This window comes from Acinonyx jubatus, chromosome C2 (genome assembly GCF_027475565.1).
Source record: "Acinonyx jubatus isolate Ajub_Pintada_27869175 chromosome C2, VMU_Ajub_asm_v1.0, whole genome shotgun sequence".
Classification (NCBI taxonomy): domain Eukaryota; kingdom Metazoa; phylum Chordata; class Mammalia; order Carnivora; family Felidae; genus Acinonyx; species Acinonyx jubatus.
The window spans coordinates 90,350,181-90,374,358 of record NC_069384.1 but is presented as its reverse complement, the minus strand read 5'-3'; the positions used below and the strand labels follow the sequence as shown (position 1 = coordinate 90,374,358).

Here is a 24,178-nt window from a genome sequence, read left to right as displayed (position 1 = left end):
CAAAATGTTTTGAAGTTAGTATCTGTTTAAAAAGTTTTATCAAGTAAGTCATTACATAAGTATAAAAACTAACAATGATTCACATACGGTAACTATAACATTGCCATAACTTTTCAAAAACTCTTTGTCATGCACACCCTTTGTACTACTTACCATCCATCCATTCTTTCCTGTATTTTTATAATATCCTGAGTCCTTTTGTATCCAATACTCAGCTTGTATTTATATAAATTCTTCTCCTTATCATATCTCTGTTTTCCCCTAGTCTCATGGTGACTCAATCCTGAATTTGGGTTTGTTTTTTTTTTTTTACATTGCTTTTAATTTTTACAGTTTGACACATATGTTTATGTCCTTAAACAATATATAGTTTTCATGATTTTGGACTTCAAGATCATGTTGAATTTCCTCTCTTGGGATTTTTTTTTCCATTTAACATCATTTTGTCATTCGTATTATAATATTAATGTAATTATACATTACATACATATGTTGTGCGTATTAATTATGTAATCAACTAATGTTCACCTCTGTATTATATTTCATCATGTGATTATGCCATTGTAAGCTTCCTTTTTCTCCTGTCAATGACATTTGGTTTCTTTCGTTTCTTTTCTTTTGTATTTCTAATATAGGCAGTGCTTCTATACAGCTGGTTCTCATTATTCATAGTAGTTATGTTTTATAAAGTTGATTAGAACACAGAATTAGCCAATACTACATCATTGACCCCAGAGGAAATACAGGGATAAGTTCCTGGGAGCCTCTGGTCACAACATTTTCCTCAATCAATACATAAACTTGTTTTATGTGTGTTTCTATTTAAAGACACCTTATGTAATATATATTGTTGATTCATTGACATTGAACTCATGGTCAGCAACACTATAACTCATGACTGAATGAACCACATCCAACACATTTTCTCCATGAGACACAACACAGCTTCTTGCATTTAGTAACATGAGACAGCACTTCAGTAGTACACTGGGGGCCATCAGAGACAGCAAAATCATACACGAAGAGCACAAAATGCAAGAAAAAAATGTGTCACTCAATAGACTACAGGAAAGACACTTGTTTATAGTATGAGAGGGTCTCTTTGTTTAACCTCAGGTGGGAATGTATACCTAAGATGATGTAGATTTTTCACTACTCTGTGCATGTATACATCTTCCAATGGAAACAGAAGCATATTGTTACAAATAAATTTTAGAGATTAGGTGAATCCACAAATAAAGAATTCACGAAGAGAATAGACAGTATGTATATATTTTACTGAAGTGCTTATCAAACACCAACATAATAAAATTCAGATTTCTGGTGAAACCCACCTCCCCCCCGCCTCCCCCCACCCGGGATTTTGATTTAGTAGGTCTGGTGTATGTAGGGCCTGAGAATTTGCATTTCTAACTAGGTTTTGGGTGATGCTGATAATGCTAATTCATAGAATTCACTTTGCAAAGCTCTTTCTTATTAGATCGATATAACAATTCTCTAAGGCATATACCTTCCTGGAGTTGCCAGCTCAAAAATCTAAGCACTTTGTATTTACCTTCAACTTTAGTTGCAGGATGACGTTTTTTTTTCCAGATTGGTTGTACAAATTTACCTTGTATATCAGTAGTATTGTGATTATTCCTTGTTATTACCAGTATTGGATATTATCAGACTTTTTATATTTTGCCAGTCATTTGATTTTATTTGTATTTCTATAATCACTGATAAAGTTGAGCATCTTTTATGTTTATTTGCCTTAATACATATTGTACAAACTACCTGTACAATTCTTCTACACATTTGCCGGTGGGTTGTTGGTGGGCTGACTCATGTGAGTGCATGCATGTTTGGAATAATTCTATCTTGTTGGCGGATTTCACTTTTTGTATACATTAACATTCAGAAAACTTAATTTTATCAGATATCCTTTAATTTCACAGACAATATGATACGTATTGTATAAGAAGTGCACAATAGTTTTGTAGTACAATTTCATTAGTTTTACAGTACAATTTCAAAGTGTATACAAACTGGAATACAGAGACTAAACACTGGTGTATGGATGGCATTATTGAGCTTTGGATAAACTGCATACAAAACTTGCAATTCAAGTATTAGCCAATCTGGAAACTACTTCTCATAATATAAAGATGATACTTTGCAATGCAAAATATTTTTTTTACTAAACTATATAAACATTTAAAATAATCATTAAGAACTCAACTTTAGAATTTATAAAGATTAGCTATAAAAATATATTGGCAGTCACTTTTCTTATAAATGTACCATTGATTGGGGCACCTGGGTGGCTCAGTCGGTTAAGCATTCAACTTTGGCTCAGGTCATGATCTCCTGGTTTGTGGGTTCGAGCCCCACATTGGGCTCTGTGCTGACAGCTCAGACCCTGGAGCCTGCTTGGCATTCTGTGTTTTCCACCCTCTCGGTGCTTCCCCTGCTTATGCTCTGTCTCTATCTCAAAAATAAATAAACATTAAATTAAAAAAAATAACCATACTATTTTAGAATCTGATAAACCTTACATTAAATTGATTATAAAATCCTCTTGGAAAACTTTGGTATGCATCCTCAGAAGGTTTTTTAAAAATGCTCTAGGGGTGCCTGGGTGGCTCAGTCGGTTGAGCGTCGGACTTTGGCTCAGGTCATGATCTCACGGTCCGTGAGTTTGAGCCCTGTGTGGGGCTCTGTGCTGACAGCTCAGAGCCTGAAGCCTGCTTCACATTCTCTCTCCCTCTCTCTGCCCCTCCCCCACTCATGCTCTGTTTCTCCTTTCCTATCAAAAATAAATAAACTTTAAAAAAAATTTTTCTTTAATGCTGTAATATCAGGGCACCTGGGTGGCTCAGTCAGTTAAGCATCGGACTTCAGCTCAAGTAATGATCTCACAGTTTGTGAGTTTGAACCCCTGTCACGCTCTGTGTTGACAGCTCAGAGCCTGGAGCCTTCTTCAGATTCTGTATCTCCCTCTCTCTCTGTTCCTCCCTACTTGCACTCTGTCTCTCTGTCTCTCTCTCAAAAATAAATAAACATTTAAAAAATTAAAAAAATACTCTAATATCATTTCAAGAGCCTGTAAACATTCCATTCTATTAAAGCACAACCGAATAGGTAATGTATATTCAACTGCATACAGAATATAGAATCAAAAAACAATTTATTATATATTTGTAGAAAATCTCAATGACCAGAGTAACCAAAAAACAAACCACTTAAAAGTATCAAACTTTTAAATAGAAAAGTATCAAACATTTAAACAGAAGTTCTCTTTCCATTCTGATAAAAAAATGTTACAAAATCACCCTACTCCATTCATATATCTTAGATGCCTTTGAGGACAAAACCTCAAAAATAGTTAAACACAAGTCTCAAAACCCATCTCAAGTCCAAGAAACAAACTTAAAAAAAACATTTCAACGATCTGACAATAGAACAAGTATAGTCAGAACACATAATTTATATATTTACTTATATATTAGCTTTTCTATTTGTAATTTAGAATTATTGGCAGAAATAAAACATATAAACACACACAATTGAAAAATGTAAACTTTAGGAAATGGTAAGAAATGCAAACCTATAAGGTAAACTGATTTATTTTAAAAATCCATTTACCAAATTTCATCTTCTCTCTCATTTTTGGATTATTGTCATTTAGGAAACTCAAACTGGTGAAAGCTCACTTCCCGCTTCTTGAGTGGGTTTCATTTTTCCAGAGCTTCCAGCTGTGTCAGTGACTTCCTTGAGCTCATTTTCCATTTTATCTTCTATCACCAGATCTCTTGCATAAGGTATTTATCTTTGAATTGCAAAAGCCTAAATAAAATGCTTCATTTTTGGCCTTTTAATTTATAAACCTCCTCTAAGAAGAAAAGAAATCGCATATAAATTTTAGGAGGTCTGCAAAAATATTTTCTTTCTTAATCAAATACCTTTATGGGAATAAAGATCCTTCAAAGTTTTTAACTCTTCTATTAGAGTTTTATTTTGATTTTCCAAGACTGCAACCTGATTTTCCAGGCATTTCACATATTCTTTCTTCTTTCTGAGACATTCTTGCGCAGCTTCTCTGTTTTTCATTGACCTATTTCTCTTTTCAGTTGGGGGTCATCTGTCTTAGTTGTCTGAGATATAAGTGTCACAGGAAATATCATTACCACAGGTTGTGGCAGCGAAATAGCTGAAGGGGTGGTACAGATCTGATATGTGTGCATATCTCCTGGTGCAGTTTGTACAACCACCTGGTTGCTAGGCACAAGTATTTGCTGTCCATCGGAGGTCTGTGCATGCTGGAGAATTGTTTTCCCTTGCTGAGTACTGACTGAATTTGTCATGGTTAATGTCTGAAGTCCCTATACTCCATCTGTGCCTGAACTGGCCAGTTGTAAGTCTCCCTTTGGGGCAATGGCAATGTACTGTCCATTGCTAGTTTGATAGATGGGAGTTGGGACAGACATAGAAGTGACAGCAGAAACTCCAGGGTTTTCTCTGTCTTCTGTTCTGCCCCATGTATCTTCAGAAGATAAACCTTTCAAAATTTTTCTGCTAGATGCACACCATGCTAGGATCCCGCAGGCTTTCTGTGAAGAGCCTATACCGTCTGATGAGTCCTGAGACTCCTCACTTTCTGATAAAGATGATACCATTGCACCTGTGGTGGGTGAACTATCATTCGTAATAATGAAAAAAATATATAAAACACTTAAAACACTTAAAAATAAATTTCACAAAAATGTCCCAGAATCCCAAACTTCACTTTATGGCATTATTAAAGGATAGAAAATAATGTGAATAATTGTAGAAAATAATGTGAATAATGTGAATAATGTGAATATCTTAATGAAGATATTCTGTGATCCTAAATGGAATGACTTAACACTTAAAATCCATCCCAAATTACAGTGGTGAGACATGATCCCATTTTTCGGAGCTTAAGGCATGGGAGGAAACAATGGACTGTTCACATTGGTTACTTGAAGGTGGTTGATTAGAAGGGATAGGGAAGTGCTACTTAATGTTTTACACAACTCTGTGTTGCATTGGTTCAATTAACTTTTCACTTCTGTTAGAGTAGCAATTTTTGTGTGGGCTTTGGATGTGCACAGACTCTATCTTCTCCATGTTTACTCTTTATTTAATAGCAACATTTTCTTGGGAAAGTCATTTTACCTATCTGTGCCTCAATTTCTGCTTCTTTAAAGTGAGGTTAATAATGGTTATTACCAGGGGTGCCTGGCTGGCTCAGTTGGTTAAACATCCCACTCTTGGTTTTGGCTCAGGTCATAATCTCAAGGTTTGGTGAGTTTGAGCCTCGCTTTAGGCTCCGTACTCCCACTGCTTGGGATTTTCTGTCTCCCTATCTCTCTGCCTCTCCTCCATTCGTGCTGTCTCTCTCTCTCTCTAAATAAATAAATAAATAAATAAATAAATACATACATACATACATACATACATACATACATACATACATAAATACAATAAATACAATAAATACAATAAGTAAATAAACTTAAAAAAATCAGTCTGTAGGGTGCCTGGATGGCTAAGTCAGTTAAGCATCTGACTTTGACTCAGGTCATCAGCATTGGTTGAGCTCGAGCCCCACTTCAGGTGAGCATGAGCCCCACTTTGGGGTGAGCCACGCTTCTCTCTCTCTCCCTCTCTCTCTACCCCTTGCTTACTTACACCTTCTCTCTTTCTCAAAAAAAAAAAAATAAAGGTTTAGCAGAGTGTACACTCTTAGCAAGTGGAAGCTATTCTGTCTCTGATATAAGGGGCCTTATTCTGATAGTGCTTCTCCTCCGATCTGTTCATGTGTAATAATAGCTCCCTGCTCCGACCCCAGACAGCTATGGTGTAGAGGAAGGGACATCAGGTCTAAATACATGGAGCACTGAACTTAGTAAGTTTGAATACTATAGGATTGGTACAATACTGCATAAATAATGCTTTACATTTTTTTCATAAATTTTTATTATAGGCAGCCTGACAAATTTACATCTGTGGTAGCTTATAAAATTACTAAACCAGTCAAGCTGTTAGAATTGAAATTTTGCTATCTCTTGACTTACATGGGTACCTGTTTTGTTAACTTATATAAAACATATGGACACTGGATTATTATTTGACTTTGTAATATTGATAATGTGTTTTTACTCATTTTCAAAACATCTCATTCTTTTCTTTTCTTTTTTTCTTAAGTGAGTTCTACACCCATTGTGGGGCTTGAACTCACAACCCTGAGAGCAAGAATCGCCTGACAGGTTAGGCTTAGTCAGCCAGGTGCCTCCAATATATCTCATTCTAGAAGCACATTAAAAATATAGAGTAACCAGATATTTTCTACTGAAGGATATTTTTAAAAGTTAGTTAATGATTAAAAACCACTTCATGCCAATTTCTTTTACAGTTTTCAAAGTGTTATGAAACTTGTTTTTGTTCCCAGTAGATTTAAATATACTTTGATTACATCATCTGCAATGTATATTTAGCCTTAAAGTTAATTTCCCATTTAAAAGCACCTCAATTTGAAAGAAAATATGTTTCCTTTTTTAATTCAAGCTCCCAAATGCTTGATAAAATCATGGCTTTTGAGTCTTCATTGGTAACTACCACTTGTGAGGATCTTTTGCCCTGTGCTTTGTGTGAATCTCCAGGCATGTTCCAGTGTCTCTTATCACAGTGACACTCCCATTAAGAAGGGTACTATGTTAAGTGTATTTTTCTTGATTTTGTTTGCTTTGACAGTTGTCAGAAGACAAATATTTCAGAATATTTTCCCAAAGTGTTATAGTTTTACAGTTTACCTGACACTGGGAAGAAATGTGTCATTATTATAGCTCATTTTCCTTATTTTATTTTAAATTTTGAAGTCTCAACTTAACTGACAGTGTCTGCTTTTGGATATTTTGAGCCATGTTCAAAATTGCTGTCCTAAAGTCTTAAAATACACACAATGATGTGTTACTTGGAAAATAATGGGGTGCCTGGGTGGCTTAGTCAGTTGAGCATCTGATTTGATTTTGGTTCAGGTCATCATCTTATAGTCATGAGATTGAGCCCAGATAGATGCTTAGCATGGAGCCTGCTTAATTTTCTCTGTCTTCCCTGCTTCCTCTACTGCCCCCCATCCCCTCCTGCACTCAGTCTGTCTCTAAAAAAATAAAGAAAATAATATAATAACATGAATTTTGGTCATGAGATTTAAAAACAAAGGATGTGATAAGCAGTACAAGTAAATTAGTCATTCACTGAAAAACTATTTTTAAAATGCAAAGACTTGGTGCTGTAATTACACTAGTGATGAAAAATAAACATAAGGCCCATAAGCCTACCTTTGTATAGCTTACATTCTAATGGGAATTCTAATATTGATCAGGTAAAATCACACATATACACAGGAAGGGGTAAGACTCCTCTAATAACCCAAAAGGTGGGTAGGCTTAACTGAGAAGAGGAACGTGTATTCCAGGCAAAAGGGAATGGAATAAGTAGGAGGGACTGGGGGAGTGCTGAGAGAATTGGCTTTTGAGACACAGGCTGAATGATCTTGCAGAAAATGAAAACAGAATCAAGCAGAACCTTTGGGACAAAGGACTTGATGATTGTTAGATTAGATTCCTTCTTGTCAGTAGCTATCTACAACAGTTAATCATTATCAAGGGTTTCTGTGTATAACACATACAAACATCCACATCTTCCTGTGTATAAGACATTTAAAATAAACATTTAAAATTATGCTGATGATTGGGGCACCTGGGTAGCTCAGTCCATTAAGCATCCAATTCTTGATTTTGGCTCAGCTCATGATCTCATGGTTCATAAGATTGAGACCCGCCCTATGTCAGGCTCTGCGCTGACAACATGGAGCCTGTTTGGGCTTCTCTGTCTCCCTCTCCCTCTGCCCTCTCCTGCTCCCACTTTCTCTCTCTCAAAATAATTAAATAAACTTAAATAAATAAATAAAATTATGCTGATGATTCAGAAGGGCATAATTACTTTATGAGCAGTAAATTTAGACATCCTTGAATTCATTCCTTTTTTCCCTAGAGAAACCTAAAAAAGTTTTAGCTGACTAGTTCAAGAGGAACCTGTTTTTATATTAAAATTTTAACTGTCTATCCATAGTATCAACAATATCATTATACTTTGGTTATCATAGAACATTAAATTAACCTCCCTTATTTTTAAATTAATGACTGATTTAAAATTTAAATATTGCCTATAATTTTCATGGCTCGTAAAGAAATACTTGATATCTAACCAACGTGCATTTGAATAGGCTCTTCTGTTACTGAATACAAGAATTCCATGCATGGTAGGAGCAGGACTTATCAGGCATTGGGGCTTGCTTCTGGTAGAGATACATAAAAATATTTTTATACATCATGCATTATTCCTCAGTTCCTTCTAAAAATGGCTCATCTGTTGTTTTTATTATTAGATGTAGGATGTTTCAGTTATAAAATTGAAGACAATTATTATGTTCATAATTGAGTCTCTTGTGTGAGGGTATATACCATTTAAATATCTTGGCGTCAGCTTATTGATTTTGTTCAGGGTCAAAATTAGAAGCACCATCAATAATCTCAATACAGCATAATGTGCACGGTACAAAGTTTAAATATTTAGTCACTGAGTTGACTCTTACAATGTCAAGGGGAAAACACAGTTAATAGGATAATAAGTACCTAAAGTGATACTAAAGAAGAACTAAGTGTGTCTAAGTCAGATTATTTGTTTCTCATATGATGAGCAGACATGAGAAATCATTTTTTTATCTTAAAATTTATATTTTATCATTGTTAAAAACAAATACAAAGCAAATACTAAATTTTGAGCACTTCATATATTTTACTAGTTATGGCATGTCTACTTGGTGTTAGATTCAGAGAGAAGCCCACATGTCCACTAAATAAAAAATTCAAGAGAAATGGAAATTCAACCAGAGGTGAGAGTACTAAAATTGCACCTATTATAACCACCTTATTTTGTCTAGTGTTAGTGTGCTTTATTTCAAAATTGTACATAAGAAAAATAGGGTAAATTAAGGAAAATAACTAAATTGTAAAAGTACCAAATATTATACAAACTTGATTTCCCAAATGCAGTTATTATACATACATACATACATACATACATACATACGTACTTACATAGAGAGAGAGAGCAAGAGTGAGAGCATCCACAAGGGAGCTTGCTTCTGGTAGAGATACATATAGATGTATGTGTGCATATAATTAAATGTATTTCTAGCATTTTTCAGTCATTTAGTGTTTATTGAACTTTACCCTGGTAATATAAAAGAGAAGAATTAGAAGAATATAAGTAACTTTTATAAAAGAAAATGTTAGTTCAATGTGACAATTTTAGTTTTGTCCTAATATGAGAGACTAATATTCATCATACCATGCTTACAATTTAAAGTGAAAATGAGAATCTTTTTTTTTTTTTTCCAAAAGCTATAAAGTGTTCAACAGCTTGGGCTGTTTAAAATAGCTTAGGTTTTTAGGATTATATTAGGGAGAGTTTTTAAAGAAACATTTGTATTTCAATTTTTAATTTAATGATTAGGTTTCAATGCTTTACATTTAGGGGATATATAGGCTTCAGTTTTCTCTCATGTGCAGGTACTTATTAAAAGAGGTTTGTTGTTTCATCCAGTTAATTTGCATGTTAAAATCACACACTCTTCTTATACATAAACTTCTTTTGTATATACTAGATTTACATTTTTCTAAGATCCTGAAATTAATAATAGGATTGTTATAGAAACTTTGTATGTCATGTGTTTAGAATTTGGAGATGAGATGGAGTAACTAATAAATAATTAACCTTTACTTGATCAATAGAAATTATAGATTAATTAAGCACATCTGAATGAGAAATTGTTCCTTATATGATTTTATTTACCATTTTATAGAAACTCAAGGAAATGAATTATCTGTTTAAATAATTTAATGGAATCACATCTTAATATTTACCAGTCATTTTTGGATGCACAATGCCTTAAAGTTCTGCCATAAAGTTAGTCATAATGAATGCAATTGAATTTCTCTAAAATACTTAGACTTTACAGCTATTCTCAATATCCTCACCTAGATTAGTTTTTTTCTATAATTTTTAAAATGTAACTAACTATATGTAGTGTTTCAGTTATCTACTTTTCTAAGACTAATATGGCAACTTATTGAAGAGACTATCTTTCATGAATGTGTTCCATAATTTGTAGATGGTACCTATGCATATGGCAGTTATATGTTTATTAAATATGTGGTTCTTTTAAAACTTAAAACCCATTCCTATGGGGCGCCTGGGTGGCTCAGTCGGCTAAGCGGCCGACTTCAGCTCAGGTCATGATCTCGCAGTCCGTGAGTTCCAGCCCCGCGTCAGGCTCTGTGCTGACAGCTCAGAGCCTGGAGCCTGTTTCAGATTCTGTGTCTCCCTCTCTCTCTGCACCTCCCCCGTTCATGCTCTGTCTCTCTCTGTCTCAGAAATAAATAAACGTTAAAAAAAATTAAAACTTAAAACCCATTCCTGTTCAAAATTCTTAGAAGAGTATGGAAGTTTATTTCCTTATCTTTGTAAGGAACCTGAGTCAAACCAAGAAGCTATATCATTAACAGTGAGATATTAGGTGAACTCCCATTAAAGTTATAGAAAAAGTAGACAAGGGTTTTCTCATCACCTGACCACTATGATAAAGTGAATCTTAGGGGGAAAAAAGTATTTTGCGTCTGGATTGTTACTCTTAGTTAAAAATATATTTTCTAAAAAATAATAAAATAAAATAAAATAAAATAAAATAAAATAAAATAAAATAAAATAAAATAATAAAATAAAATGTTTTCTTACTCTGTAAATGGTTACTAGAGATAATATTTTATGGGGCAAAAAATTTTGGAGTTTGGATCCAGCACTAACTGACTGCTTACTTACACTTGTTCAAAACAACATGTTATCTTCAGACTCTCTGTAAACTGGTTATGTCAAAACTGACAAAAATCTGTCATGGAGTTGTTACAAGAACACCCTGAGGATAATAGATATGAAAAACTTTATGAGTGGTAGGACAGTACTAGATTTGGTATGATAATTAATAGTGAAAACAATAAGCACAATATTTGATTCATTTTTATGAACCTGTTTTATTCCCCCTTCATGAACTGTACATTCTACTTGTCAATGTTTAGTATTCTCTCTAAACGTGCTGCATTTTCTACCTATTTTGCACTGACATTTTTGTTAGTCTTTTCCCTATACTTGGACTGCCCTTTGTCTATAATATCTGTTCATTAAAGGAGTCCTCAGCTTTCAAGATCCACAAGAATACCAATTGTTCCATGAACTAGTCTTGAAATTCACTACTATTACCTCCTTTACTACTTGGAGAAATGGAGAAATGGAGAAACCTTTTTTACCTGTCATGAAGATTCTCTCATTCTTATCAATTCAGCCTCTGATTCTCTTGCCTCACCAGAGTTGTCAGGTAGCTTGTTAGACATGCAGAATCCCAGGCCATACCCCAGACTAAGATTACTGGGGGATTCTTATGCATATTACAGATTGAGAAGATTGAGAAACACTGCCTTAATTAATTATAAACTCCTTGGGAGGGAGGACATGATGAAGGGAGGGCTTCTCTGTCTTGTCGTAGTATGCTCTATAAGGCTATCTGTTATCCAGTGATTTGGAGATAATAGGTGTTCAGTAAATGAGTGTTGAGTTGAATTTTATTTGTAATATTTTGAAGTCAGAAAATCCAGTGTCAGAAAACTCATTTTTTTGGAAAAGGATGTTCTAAAGTCAGAACAAGAAGAAAGCTATTCATTATTGATGCTACTCACATCAACTAATCAATATTTCTTGGTCATCAACTACTGTACTTTTTCATGCATAAGATATTAGTATGGATCCTTGATCTTATAAAAAAATCTTCAGTCTGACCTTCACCTTCAAAGAATTCATTTAGGTAGCTGAATCAAAATGTGGTTTCTTTGTCATCTCTGTAAATATTTAATATATGCTATTGGAAGTCATGACAGAACTTTAAGGCATTGTGCATCCAAAAATGACTGGTAAATATTGAGATGTGATTCCATTAAATTATTTAAACAGATAATTCATTTCCTTGATTTTCTATAAAATGGTAAATAAAATCACATAAGGAACAATTTCTTATTTATAATTAAAGCAAGGTGATTTTATACTGTAAGAAACTTTATTTTCCAGTGTGTGATTTTAAATTGTGATTTTTCCCTTACATACCTTAATTTCTAAGATTTTTCTCTCTAGAATTCCATCAAAAATTTAAAAAGGTTTTGAATGCCATTAAATCACATTCACCTGCCTGTATACACTAATTGCTGTGAATTAAATTAAGCATATCCCTAATTGCAGGTGGTTTCTTTCCGTTGCATAGAAAGTTGCAAGTCTGCCTCTCTCTGCTATCAGCTGATATGTGCTTAGGGAACAGAAACTAATTTTAACATTAGCCCAAGCAAAATGTAATTAGGACAGCTAATCTGCTGAAAAATACCCCCAGTAAAAATCTTTTTTATGTAATGCCATTTTAATGGAAATGACATTTTTATGAAATGCAAGTGACAAAGACTTGAATGATGCCTGTGAGCCTTTTATTTAATTTTATGTGTTGTGTAATTTGTTAATAAAGGGAGACCAGAAGCACTCTCAACATTCTGGATATGGAAAAGATTTTAAAGTAGAATTCTTAATGTGAATGTTCAATTTTACTTAAAATAACATTTTAAAATAACAAACTTGCATCTTAATAGATACTGTAAAAAGGTAGTGTGTGTGCGTATGTGTGTGCATGCGTGTGTACACAATGACAGCCATAAGTAGAAAGTCTTTGGTAATTATGTCATATTTCTCATCACTGAGCCTCTCCATTAATGTAGATGATTGAAACTGACTTTGCTTGTGTGACTTCCCCTTCATTTTTTTAAACAGATATTCTGAATTTAGGATTTTGGTATTAAAGGAAATCTAAAGGGATTAATAATTCTCTTAAAAATAACTATGATTACTACCAGAATTTGTAAGTTCTTCATTTATGTTTGGAACTGTATTAAGTGTTTTAGGTTTTGCTTGTTTGATTCTTTAACAGTCATGTGAGAATTATATTCATTTCATAGATCGTGAGATTAAGCTCAGGGATATTAAGACACAACTAGTAAATGGATCACTTGGGATTTGATTCTCTATTAACCTCAAGCCAATTTTAGTATTCTTAACCAATAGGCTCTAGTGCCTCAATAAAAATACTTGTTTCTTAATGTTACACTACAAACCGTAATGACAGAGTAACATGTACACATGTCACCATTTTTCTCTTGAATTGTTTCTGAAATGAGGTTTAGCCTTTAATTTTGGTGTCACTACAATGTGACATGTGATATAGTTACATATATGTCCTTCAAAATCCAAAATTATTAAATGTTCAAAACCTGTGAAATATATGAAACACAGCTGTGTTTTTCACCTACAGACTTGTGTTTATGTGAGACCTAGTCATTGTCTAACTAAATGGTCCTTAAAGGCAGTGCTAATAACTTACCAATTCTTTGCCAAAACGTAGGTTCTTTTTGAAATGATTCTCCTTTCTAAATTTAAGAGTGTTTCTTCATTTTGCTGACCCAAGCTGATTTTACCTTTTGACTTTAATTTGAAAGTGAGAGAAGTTATAATCTGAATTTTGATGCTATTATAACCTTTTTTGGAGATTAAATCATTTTGATTAAAGCATTCAGCACTTCATTTTCCTGAGTTAAATAGAAAATTAGTATTGACAAAATTAGGCGTGTGAATCATGCCCTGCCACTTACCACGTGCGTCTAGTAGGGCGACTGTTTCCAAACAGCACGGAATCACAGTAAAACTCATAGGAGGCCACAGAGGAGCATCACAGGATATTTTAATTTTTCAGGGAAGACACAAAGATACTGGACATCCGTTAGACATCTGTTGCTCATTGTGCAAACCACTAGCTCAAGAAGTTCATCATTTAAACAATAGATTGTACTGTATTCCTTTCAATAATATCATATATTTACAAAGCTGGATTTTACAAGTTTGCTTGATAAAAGCAGTTACTGAGTGAATAGCAATATGATCTAGGAAATGAGAGAGGCTGTGTCCACTGTGATTTAAGAAGCGTTATGACCAACAGGAACACAAATCCCATTAGTTAAGTAATTGCAGTTATTTCAGAATGAAATTAAAAAAATATTAAAGGTATGTGTTTTTTAAATAGCTAAAATTATTAGATGAAAATACTAAGTAGGTTGGATCTAACTATTTCAGAACTGTTACTTATTTCATATGTATATGGTTATGAATGAAATAAACTATAATGAATAATTTACATGACATACAATTTCTCATTTAAGGTAATACAATTCAGTAGTTTTAGCATATTCACAGATTTGTGCAACCAATACCAAAATTTATTTTCAGATTTTCATTATCCCCTCTCAAAAAAGAAGCACCATATCCAATACCAGTCATTCCTCATTCTTCCCAGTCTCCAGCCTGAGGCAATTACTAATCTATTTTCTGTCTATAGATTTGCCTATTCTGAACATCTCATCTAAGTGGAATCATACAATATGGTGTTTGTGACTAGCTTCTTTACTTAGCATAATGTTTAATAGGTTCATCCATGTAGCATGTATTTTTCATTATTTTTCATTTTTTAATAATCTATTAGGTACACTTAATTTATTCATTCAACATCTGATAGGCATTGGGTTATTTCCACTTTCTGGCTGTTAGGAATAAAGCTGCTGTGGACATTTGTATACCAGTTTTTGTGTGAACGTATGTTTTCATTTCTCTGGAGTATATGGCTAGGAGTGGAATTACTGAGCCATAACTTTGTTTAATCATTTGAGGAAATGCCAAACTGTTTTCTAAAATGCAGCGTTTTGTATTCTCACCACCAATATATCAGGGTTCCAATTTTTCTACATCCTGCACAAGATTTATTATATATTTTTTGATTATAGCCATCACGGTGGATGTGAAGTTGTCGCTCATAATGGGTAATGCTCTTTTATTGTGATTATTGGTAGTTTGTGTATATTTGGAAACGTATCTATTTAGATCCTTTGTCCATTTGTTATTTATCTTTTTATTGAGTGGTAAGAGGTTTAGATACTTACATATTGTCTCAATACAAGTCCCTTATTAGACATGTGATTTACAGATATTTTCTCCTGTTAGATGTCTTTTCATCTTCTAGATAGTATCCATTGAAGCCAGAAATTTTTGAATTTTAACGAAGCCAATTATCTAGTTTTTCTTTTGGTATCATATTTAGAATTTTCTTACACTATTGAGTTGTCTTGGCTCCCTTATCAAAAATCAACTGACTAAAATTTAGGGTTTGCTTCTGTACTTGCAATTTTATCCCATTGATCTATATGTTTATCTTTATGCCAGGACCATGCAGTCTTGATATATAATGTCTGTAGCATTGTAGTAAGTTTTGACATTAGAAATGTGGATACTCCACTCTTCCTTTTCTTCAAGGTTTGGACTATTTCTTTGAATTTTCATGTGAATTTAGGATCAGCTTATTAATTTGAACAAAATAGTCAGCTGGGATTTTGATATGGATTACATTGTATCTGGAAATCAATTTAAGGAGTAATGACATTTTAATAATATTATGAGTTTCTATTTATGAATATGAGATGCCTTTCTATTTAGATCTATAATTTCTTTCAGGTTTTTTTTTTGTATTTTTCACAGAAGAAGATTTTAGTAGTTTTATTAAATTTATTCCTAGATATTGTATTAGTTTTGATTCTATTGTAAATGTAATTGTTTTCTTAATTCTGATTTTGGATTTTTCACTGCTAACGTATAGAAATATTACTGATTTTTGTATTGATTTTTATATACTACATCTTTGAACTAATTTATTATATATTTACTGTGGTAAGAACACTTTACATGTGATTTACTCTCAACAAATTTTTTATGTGTATAATAATGTTGTATAGATCTCTAGTACTTAATAATTTTGCAAAATCAAAACTTTATACACATTGAATAATAGCTCAACATTTTGCCTTATCCCAGCCCCTGGAGACCACTGTTCTACTCTGTGATTCTATGTGTTTGAATATTTCAGATACCTCATGTAAGTGGAATCATGCAATATGTTTCCTTTAGGGACTGGCTTATTTCATTCAGACTACTGTCCTCAAGGCTCAGGATTTCCAGCTTTTTCTTACGACTGAATATTCCATCTTGTGTATATACACATTTTCTTTATCCATTTCTTGGTTGATGGATATTTAGTTATTTCCTATCTTGTCTATAATGAATAATGCTGTAATGAACGTGGGAATGCAAATATCTCTTCAAGATACTGATTTCAATTCTTTTGGGTAAATACCCTGAAGTGATATTTCTGGGTCATATAGTATTTGTGTTTTTAATTTTTTGAGGGGCCTCCATACTGTTTTCCACAGTGGCAGTACCATTTTACATTCCCACCAACATTGAACAAGGGTTCTATTTACTCCACATCCTCACCAACACTTGTTATCTTTTTTTTTTTTTAACGTTTATTTACTTTTGAGACAGAGAGAGACAGAGCATGAACGGGGGAGGGTCAGAGAGAGGGAGACACAGAATCTGAAACATGCTCCAGGCTCTGAGCTGTCAGCACAGAGCCCGATGCGGGGCTCGAACTCACGGACCGCGAGATCATGACCTGAGCCGAAGTTGGCCGCTTAACTGACTGAGCCACCCAGGTTCCCCTGACTGATCATATTTCTATTGGTGAAAAGCTCTAGGCTCCAGATATTTATCCTTTATCTCAGTAGTGCTTGCATTCATGTCACATTTTTGGAATTTCACTAAACAGAGAGTGGTACTCTTTACGCACACACAGAATTTCACTAAACAGTGGTATTCTTTACGCACACACAGATCCATCCACACAAAATTGCTTACAGTGAAATTAGTTTTTGATAATTACTTAAATAATTTTTTAATGTTTATTTACATTTGAAAGAGGAAGAGAGAGACACAGTGCATAACAGGGAAGGGTAAGAGAGGTGGAGACAGAATCTGAAACAGGCTCCAGGCTCTGAGCTGTCAACACAGAGCCCGACGTGGGGCTTGAACTCACGGACCGCGAGATCATGACCTGAGCCGAAGTCGGCCGCTGTACCGACTGAGCCACCCAGGCGCCCCAACACTTGTTATCTTTTAAAAAATAATAGCCATCCTAATAGGATGAGGTGATATCTCATTGTGGTTTTGATTTGCATTTCCCTGATAATCAGTGATACTGAGTAGTCAATGCAATCCTTATCAAAATCCCAATGGCTTGGCTTGGCTTTTCTCTTCTCTTCTCTTCTCTTCTCTTCTCTTCTCTTCTCTTCTCTTCTCTTCTCTTCTCTTCTTTCTTTCTTTCTTTCTTTCTTTCTTTCTTTCTTTCTTTCTCTCTCTCTCTCTCTCTCTCTCTCTCTCTCTTTCTTTCTTTCTTTCTTTCTTTCTTTCTTTCTTTCTTTCTTTCTTTTGTCAGAGATAGAAAAAAATCCAAAAATTCATATGCAACCACAAAAGACTACCAATAGCCACACAATCTTCAGAAAAAAATAAACCTGGAAGCATCACACTTCCTGATTAAAAAAATGTATCACAAAGCTATAGTAACTAAAACAGTATGATGTTGGCCTAAAGACAGACATATAGACCAATGGAACAGAATATACAGCCTCTGTTTAAACCCTTGAATGTATGGCCAGCTGATCTTAAACAATGGTTCCAAGAATACACACTGGGGAAAGAATAGTCTCTTCTATAATTGCTGTTGGGAAAAATGGGATATCCAAATGCCAAAGAATTAAGTTAGATTTTTAACTTACACAAAAATCAACATAAAATGAATTAAAGACTTAAATATAAGGCCTAAAATTATAAAACTTTATGAAGAAAACATAAGGGAAAAGCTCATTACATTGGTCTTGGCAATGATTTCTTGGATATGACACCAAAGGCGCAGGCAACAAAAGAAAAAAAAAATAAACAAGTGGGACTATATCAAAGGTTTTGCAGAGCAAAAAACAAAACAAAAACAAAAAACAAAAAACAAAACAAAAAAACCAGAGTGAACCTATAAAAGGCAACCTATAAAATGGGAGAAAATATTTGCTAACTATGTATCTTGTAAGAGGTCAATATCTAAAATGCATTAGGGACTCCTTCAATTCAATAGCAACAAAACAAAACAAAACAAAAAACAAATAACCTGATTAAATGAAATGAGCAAAGGACTAGAATAGACATTTTCCCAAACGCGACATGCAAATGGCCAACAGATACTTAGTTTGCTCTTCTACCAAGATCTTGAAGTGGCAGTTTAGGTTAGTTATTTACAATCTTTCCTTTTTGTTAATATAGGTTTTTATGTTTATAAATTTCCATCTATGTACTGCTCTAGCTACATCCCATAAGTTTTAGTATTTTAAGTCTTCATTTTTATTTATCTCAAGCTATTTTCTAACTTCCTTGTGATTTTTTTTCTTCATACTGTTGCTTATTTTGGAGAGTGTTGTTTGATTTCCACACATTTGTGAATTTTCCAAGTTTTGTTTGTGTTACTGATTTCTATTTTCATTCCATTGTGGTTGGAGAACACACTTTAAATGGTTTTAATCATTTAAATTTATTGAAACTTGTTTTATGTGCTAGCATATGGTCAGTCCTAGAGAAATTTCTTTATGCATTTGAGAAGAATGTGTATTTTGCTGTTTGGTGTAGTATTTTATAGGTGTATTAGGTTAGTTGTCATTCAGATCTTCTGTGTTCTTGTTGAACATCTGCCTAGTTTTGTACATTATATAATGCAGAGTATCAAAGTTTCTGAATATTGTTGTTGAATTATCTATTTCTTCATCCTGACAGTTTTTTTTTAAGTTTCTTTTAAAGTTTATTTATGTTGCGGGGGTGGGAGGGGTATAGGAAAGGGGCAGAGAGCGAGGGAGAGAGGAACCCTCTGCTGGCAGCCCAAAGCCTGATGCAGGGCTGGATCCCACCAATTGTTTGACCTGAGCCGAAATCAAGAATCAGACGCTGACAAGACTAAGCCACCTAGATGCCCCCTTTATCCTGTCAGTTTTTAATTCATATTTTGGGGACTCTGTTTTGAGGCACATATATATTTTTTATATTGCCATATCTTGATAGTTTGACTCTTTCATTAATATAAAATGTGCCTCTGGGGGGCACCTGGGTGGCTCAGTTGGTTAAGCGTCTGACTTCGGCTCAATTCATGATCTCATGGTTTGTGAGTTCGAGTCCGGTGTCCAGCTCTCTGCTGACAGCTGAGAGCCTTGAGCCTGCTTTGAGTTCTGTGTCTCCCTCTCTCTCTGCTGCTTCCCCACTCATGCTTTGTCTCTCTTCCTATCTCAAAAAAAAAAAAAACAAAAACATTAAAAAAATATATATAATGTACCTCTTTGTAGTAAAATTTCTGTTTTAAAATCTATACTGTCTGATATTAGTATAGCCACTTCAGATTTCTTATGATTGTTGTTTGTATGATGCATGTATATTTTCCATTCTTTTATTCTCAATTTGTATCTTTAAATATAAAGTGTGGCTTTTGTAGGCATTACATTGTTGGATATTGTTTTATCAGTCTCATAGTCTCTTCCTAAGATTAGATTTTAAATCCATTCACATTAATATTTTTGATAGTTTTTGATATAGTTGGATTTACATCTGCCCTTTGATTTTATGTATCTTTTGTGGATTTTTTTCTTCCTCTAGTCCTCCTTTACTTCAATCTTTTGCATTAGGTAAATATTTTCTGATATAACATTTTAATTTTTAAGTGAGTTTTAATTGTATTTTTGAAGTTATTTTCTTGGTGGTTTATCTATAACTTACCATATTCATTTTATTTTATTATAATCTACTCCAGATGTTTATTTAATTTGGTGAGATATAGAAACATTGCTCTTTTATAGCTGTCTTTCCTCTCTTGCATTTTATTCTGCTATTGTTATAGATATTACATCTATATATTTTACACATTCAACTGTATATTGTTAAAATTGTTAGTTTATGTAATTTAGTAACTTTTAGAGAAAGTGAAAGGATAGCAAATGTTTATTTATGGCGTGTGTTATCTTAACCTTCTTATTTAAAATTTTTGATCTTATTTGTTTCTATGGATTCAAGTACCATCTGGTGACTTTCCATGGGATGGCAGTAGATTCAGTGGGCTCTCTTTGTCTTTTTCATCAATCTCTGCCTCTGTTCGTATTGTACCCACCTGTTATGTTCCAGTAATTGCAGGCATACTTTTTGTGGCTGGTCTCTGAGGTTGTTCTGATCCTGAAGGAGCTATTCTTAATGGTCACGTTTCTTTTTTCTTTTTAATAAACTATTTGGCCTATGGTTTAGCTTGTTGCTGTCTTGAAGCTACCAGCCTTCTCTGAATTGCTTGCCACTAAATATCCTTTGTTTTGAGAGCACTCTTAGGCTTGAAGTTCCCCACATTGTGTTCAAAATAAAGTCAGTTATCTTGGGAGAGCTTTAGATCTTTCTCTTCTTAGGCTTTCCCTTTTTCCCCCAGGTAAAATTCTCTGAACATATACTCAAGAACTGGCCATTTTGCCTGCTTCTCTTGGAATGTTTTTCCTGCTTTATAAGCAGGATGCTGTCTGGGATAGTACTCTTCCATCTTCCTGCCTTGCCCTTGCTAGCATGGAGCTTCACCCTACAAGTGAGCTGGATCAAGGGCTATTGAGTTTCCAGTATTCTTGGCTTGCTATGCCTGTCATAAAGTTCTGTGTTAGAAGTGGAGGCTGAGTGGAAAAAGTGAATCCTTACCTTCTTGGCCACACTTGCCTGGAATTTAGTCTCTGTAACACAGAGCAGGAGGAAAGTGAGAAATGCTGGTGGCTGGGCTCTCCTGTAGAGTTACCATAGACCTTTGCTGAGAGTTGGAGGGAGAGGGAGCCTTGTCTTCATGGTTCCATCCACTTGCAGTGGAACTTTCATCACATGAGATGGGGAGAGGGAAGGGATTAAGTAGGTCATGGTTCAATTACAAGACTCTTGACATTTGCAGTGAGATTTGGTAGACTTTCTTAAATAATTATTTCCTTTTCTCCTGTACAACCTTAAGACAGTTTCCATAAACGTTAATGATTTTTTTTGTTGTGTTTTGTTTTGTAATTTTTATCTGTTATTGTTGTCCCAATGGAGTGAAGTTCTGAGGAGCTCCTCATGTGGTCATTCTGGGAGTTGTCTGTTATCTATGTCTTTTAGTCTAGGGGTACCATAGAAAAACTGCTGAGGTGCTCAAGTACTATGAACAGAGAGAGTTTGGAAGCCTTTATACTAGGACAAGTTACTAATCTTATCCATATCTCTAAATCTACATCTTTAAAGATAATGACATACATCTCAAACAAAGGTTTTAGGATTAAATTAAATACATTTATGAATGTTCCTGACGTATAAGAAAGAAATAACAAATTTGACTATTTTTTATTTATATTTCATGTATATACTTTACATACACACACATAAAAATGATGTGTAAGTGCTTTAATTATAATTATAGCTTTTAAATATATTTTTCTTACTTTGTTCCATTTTCTTCCCTAATTCAATCTAAAAAAGTGTCATTGGTGTGGAGTATCCTATTTGTAGACACAGATGAACTTATGCTTTTCATGAAATTCAACATATAGATTATAGTAGCAGCCAGTATAGGAATAAATGACAATCAATATCTCTTGAATTCTTTTAAGTCTATGATCAAAGTGGAGGCCTACATTTATGATATCTTTTGGAGATTAAGACCCCATAGGCAATAATAGCCCACTACTGCCCTTGGGACCATCAGGTCTTCAAATCTCATCATTACTCTCCAGGATTTTGTTGGCCTTGATCATTATTGCCTAATTTGGGTACATTTAGAATTGAATGCCAAAGCCCATGCAGCTTGAATGTATGAAAACCTGCTGTTTTAATGACATGGAGAGCTTACTACATTTTATTTTCTTAATTTACATCAAATTTTCAAATGTTTTTACTTAGTAGAAGTAGTCTATAGGGCCCTGAGTCTTTCTTAAAACACATTTTATCTGGAAGTTCCAAGAATATTTTCTTAAATATTGTTTAGAAAATAAATTGTTCTGTGGTGCCTGGGTGGCTCAGTTGGTTAAGTGTCTGACTCTTGATTTTGGTTCAGGTCATGATCTTACGGTTCAGTTGGTGGAATTGAGCCCTACATGGGGGCTGGGGGGTGGTGGCTGTCAGTGCAGAGCCTGCTTGGGATTCCCATTCTCTTTGCCCCCCCCCCCCCCTTCTCTCTCTCTCAAATAAATAAATAAAATAAATTGTTCTTCTTTTAGTCCTTATTTCATTACCAAGAAGATTTCCAACTCTAGTATTCAAATCCTGTGACCAGAAAACTAATGCAGGTTATGTTTTTTACTGGCACAAATATAAACAATACAATTATTTTGGAAAGTTTAGTGTGACATGTCTTTGAATGGCCTTTAAGTTATATAAAAATTTTAGTTACTGTTCAGAAGTAGGGAATGAAATGGAAGAAATAATAAAGGCAATAAAGCTGAGTAGTAGTATGAGGGAGAGAGTTATAGAAAGCAAGAGATACAGAGAATAAGCAATGAAAGATAAAGAGAATTCAAAAGTCAGTATAGCATGGATAATGTTTACATGGTTTAAAGTGTTGTATATATAGTTTGCTTGTCAGTCTCCTTCTCCAGTCAGGAGTCATTAAGCTAAAGAAAGGGGAATCCACACCTACTTTAACTACATTTAAAAAAAGGGGTTTATTATAAGGATCCTGGGGAATAGCATAGGATCCAATTGCCAGCAATATTATGGAGCCTCATAGGGACTGGTGTGCTATAGTTTCTTTTCTCTGTTTTGTGGGCATATCTTCTTTGTACATATCTGCACTTACTTCTGCAAACTGGTTGTTTTTGCAAGGCCCTCAGTCTATGTTCTTGCATAATTTCAGTTTACATGTGGCTTCATCCTGTCTATGTGCCAACCTGGATGCTTTTTTTCCCCATATCTTCCCTATAGCTCATTGACTCAGAATCAGTGACCTAATCCAAATTACAGATAGGATATGATTGTCTGAATTTGTATAAGTTATCTGCTCTTAGTCTTATATTATGACTGAAAGGATGAAGCCTGTTATACTGGGCTATTTTTATGAGAGTTGTAGGTAGAACAGACTCTCTAAGTAAAGGAAAGACATATTTGCATACCTATTATGTGCTGTCTAATAAACTCTTTGAGGGAAAAGATCATGTCCTATTAATTTCTTTCCCCAGAACTTTGCACAGTTTTAAAATGAATATTGAGTGAAATTATCTTCACTTCAAAGGCAGTTTGCATTTCTGCCTCCAGAAGGCACAGCTGTTGACGCGCACGCGCACACACTCACACACACACACACACACACACACACACACACACACACACACAAGAGCTTCCAGTCTTTTCTTTTTTTGATGGATATCATTAAGGTAACTCTTGCCTTGGAACAATGGCTAACCTTTTTTGGAAAGTAAACTTCTTTGAACAAACTTTGAGGACATTTTCTATGCCTGAGAATGGAGCAACAAGCAACAATGACAGTATCACCAATCCATTGTTGTAGACCAGTAATTCCCTTGCTGTTTTAAGTAGTGCTTTTATGCTATAATTTTACACAGAAGAAAGAAATACATAAAAAAGGGAACGCATTGTTTGAGCAGGTGTGAAAGACTAACCTGTACCCATTAACCTCATTTGTTCCATTTATCCTACAAAAGCTCTTTCCCAACTCTAGAGGTACCTCTATAGAACCCCAACATCTCCAAAAACTACAATTTTTAAACCACTGTTTTTAGATTAGAAGCAAAGACCTTTTTGTCTAACTTGCTCAATGTTCAAATACTTCTATTTACACATAAGAACATAATTAAAAATAAAAAGATTTTGTGAAGGCACAGAAAATGGTTTTATTGTCTATTTCTTCCCATTGCTGCAAGCAAAAATTTCAAAGGCAGAAATTCATTTATTCAGTAAATATTTACTGAGAATTATTTGCTATATTTAATTCTTGGCATAAAAA

At 34.1% G+C, this 24,178-nt stretch overlaps 1 protein-coding gene and 1 pseudogene across 4 annotated transcripts in view; one reads left to right on the top strand and one right to left on the bottom strand.

Annotated features, from left to right (window-relative positions):
- Positions 1 to 24,178, top strand: part of NAALADL2 (N-acetylated alpha-linked acidic dipeptidase like 2) — a 1,320,599-nt gene that overhangs the window by 248,087 nt on the left and 1,048,334 nt on the right. The gene's annotated exons all lie outside the window — the stretch shown is intronic.
- On the bottom strand, positions 3,906 to 4,665 carry LOC106990082 (cyclic AMP-dependent transcription factor ATF-1-like; annotated as a pseudogene).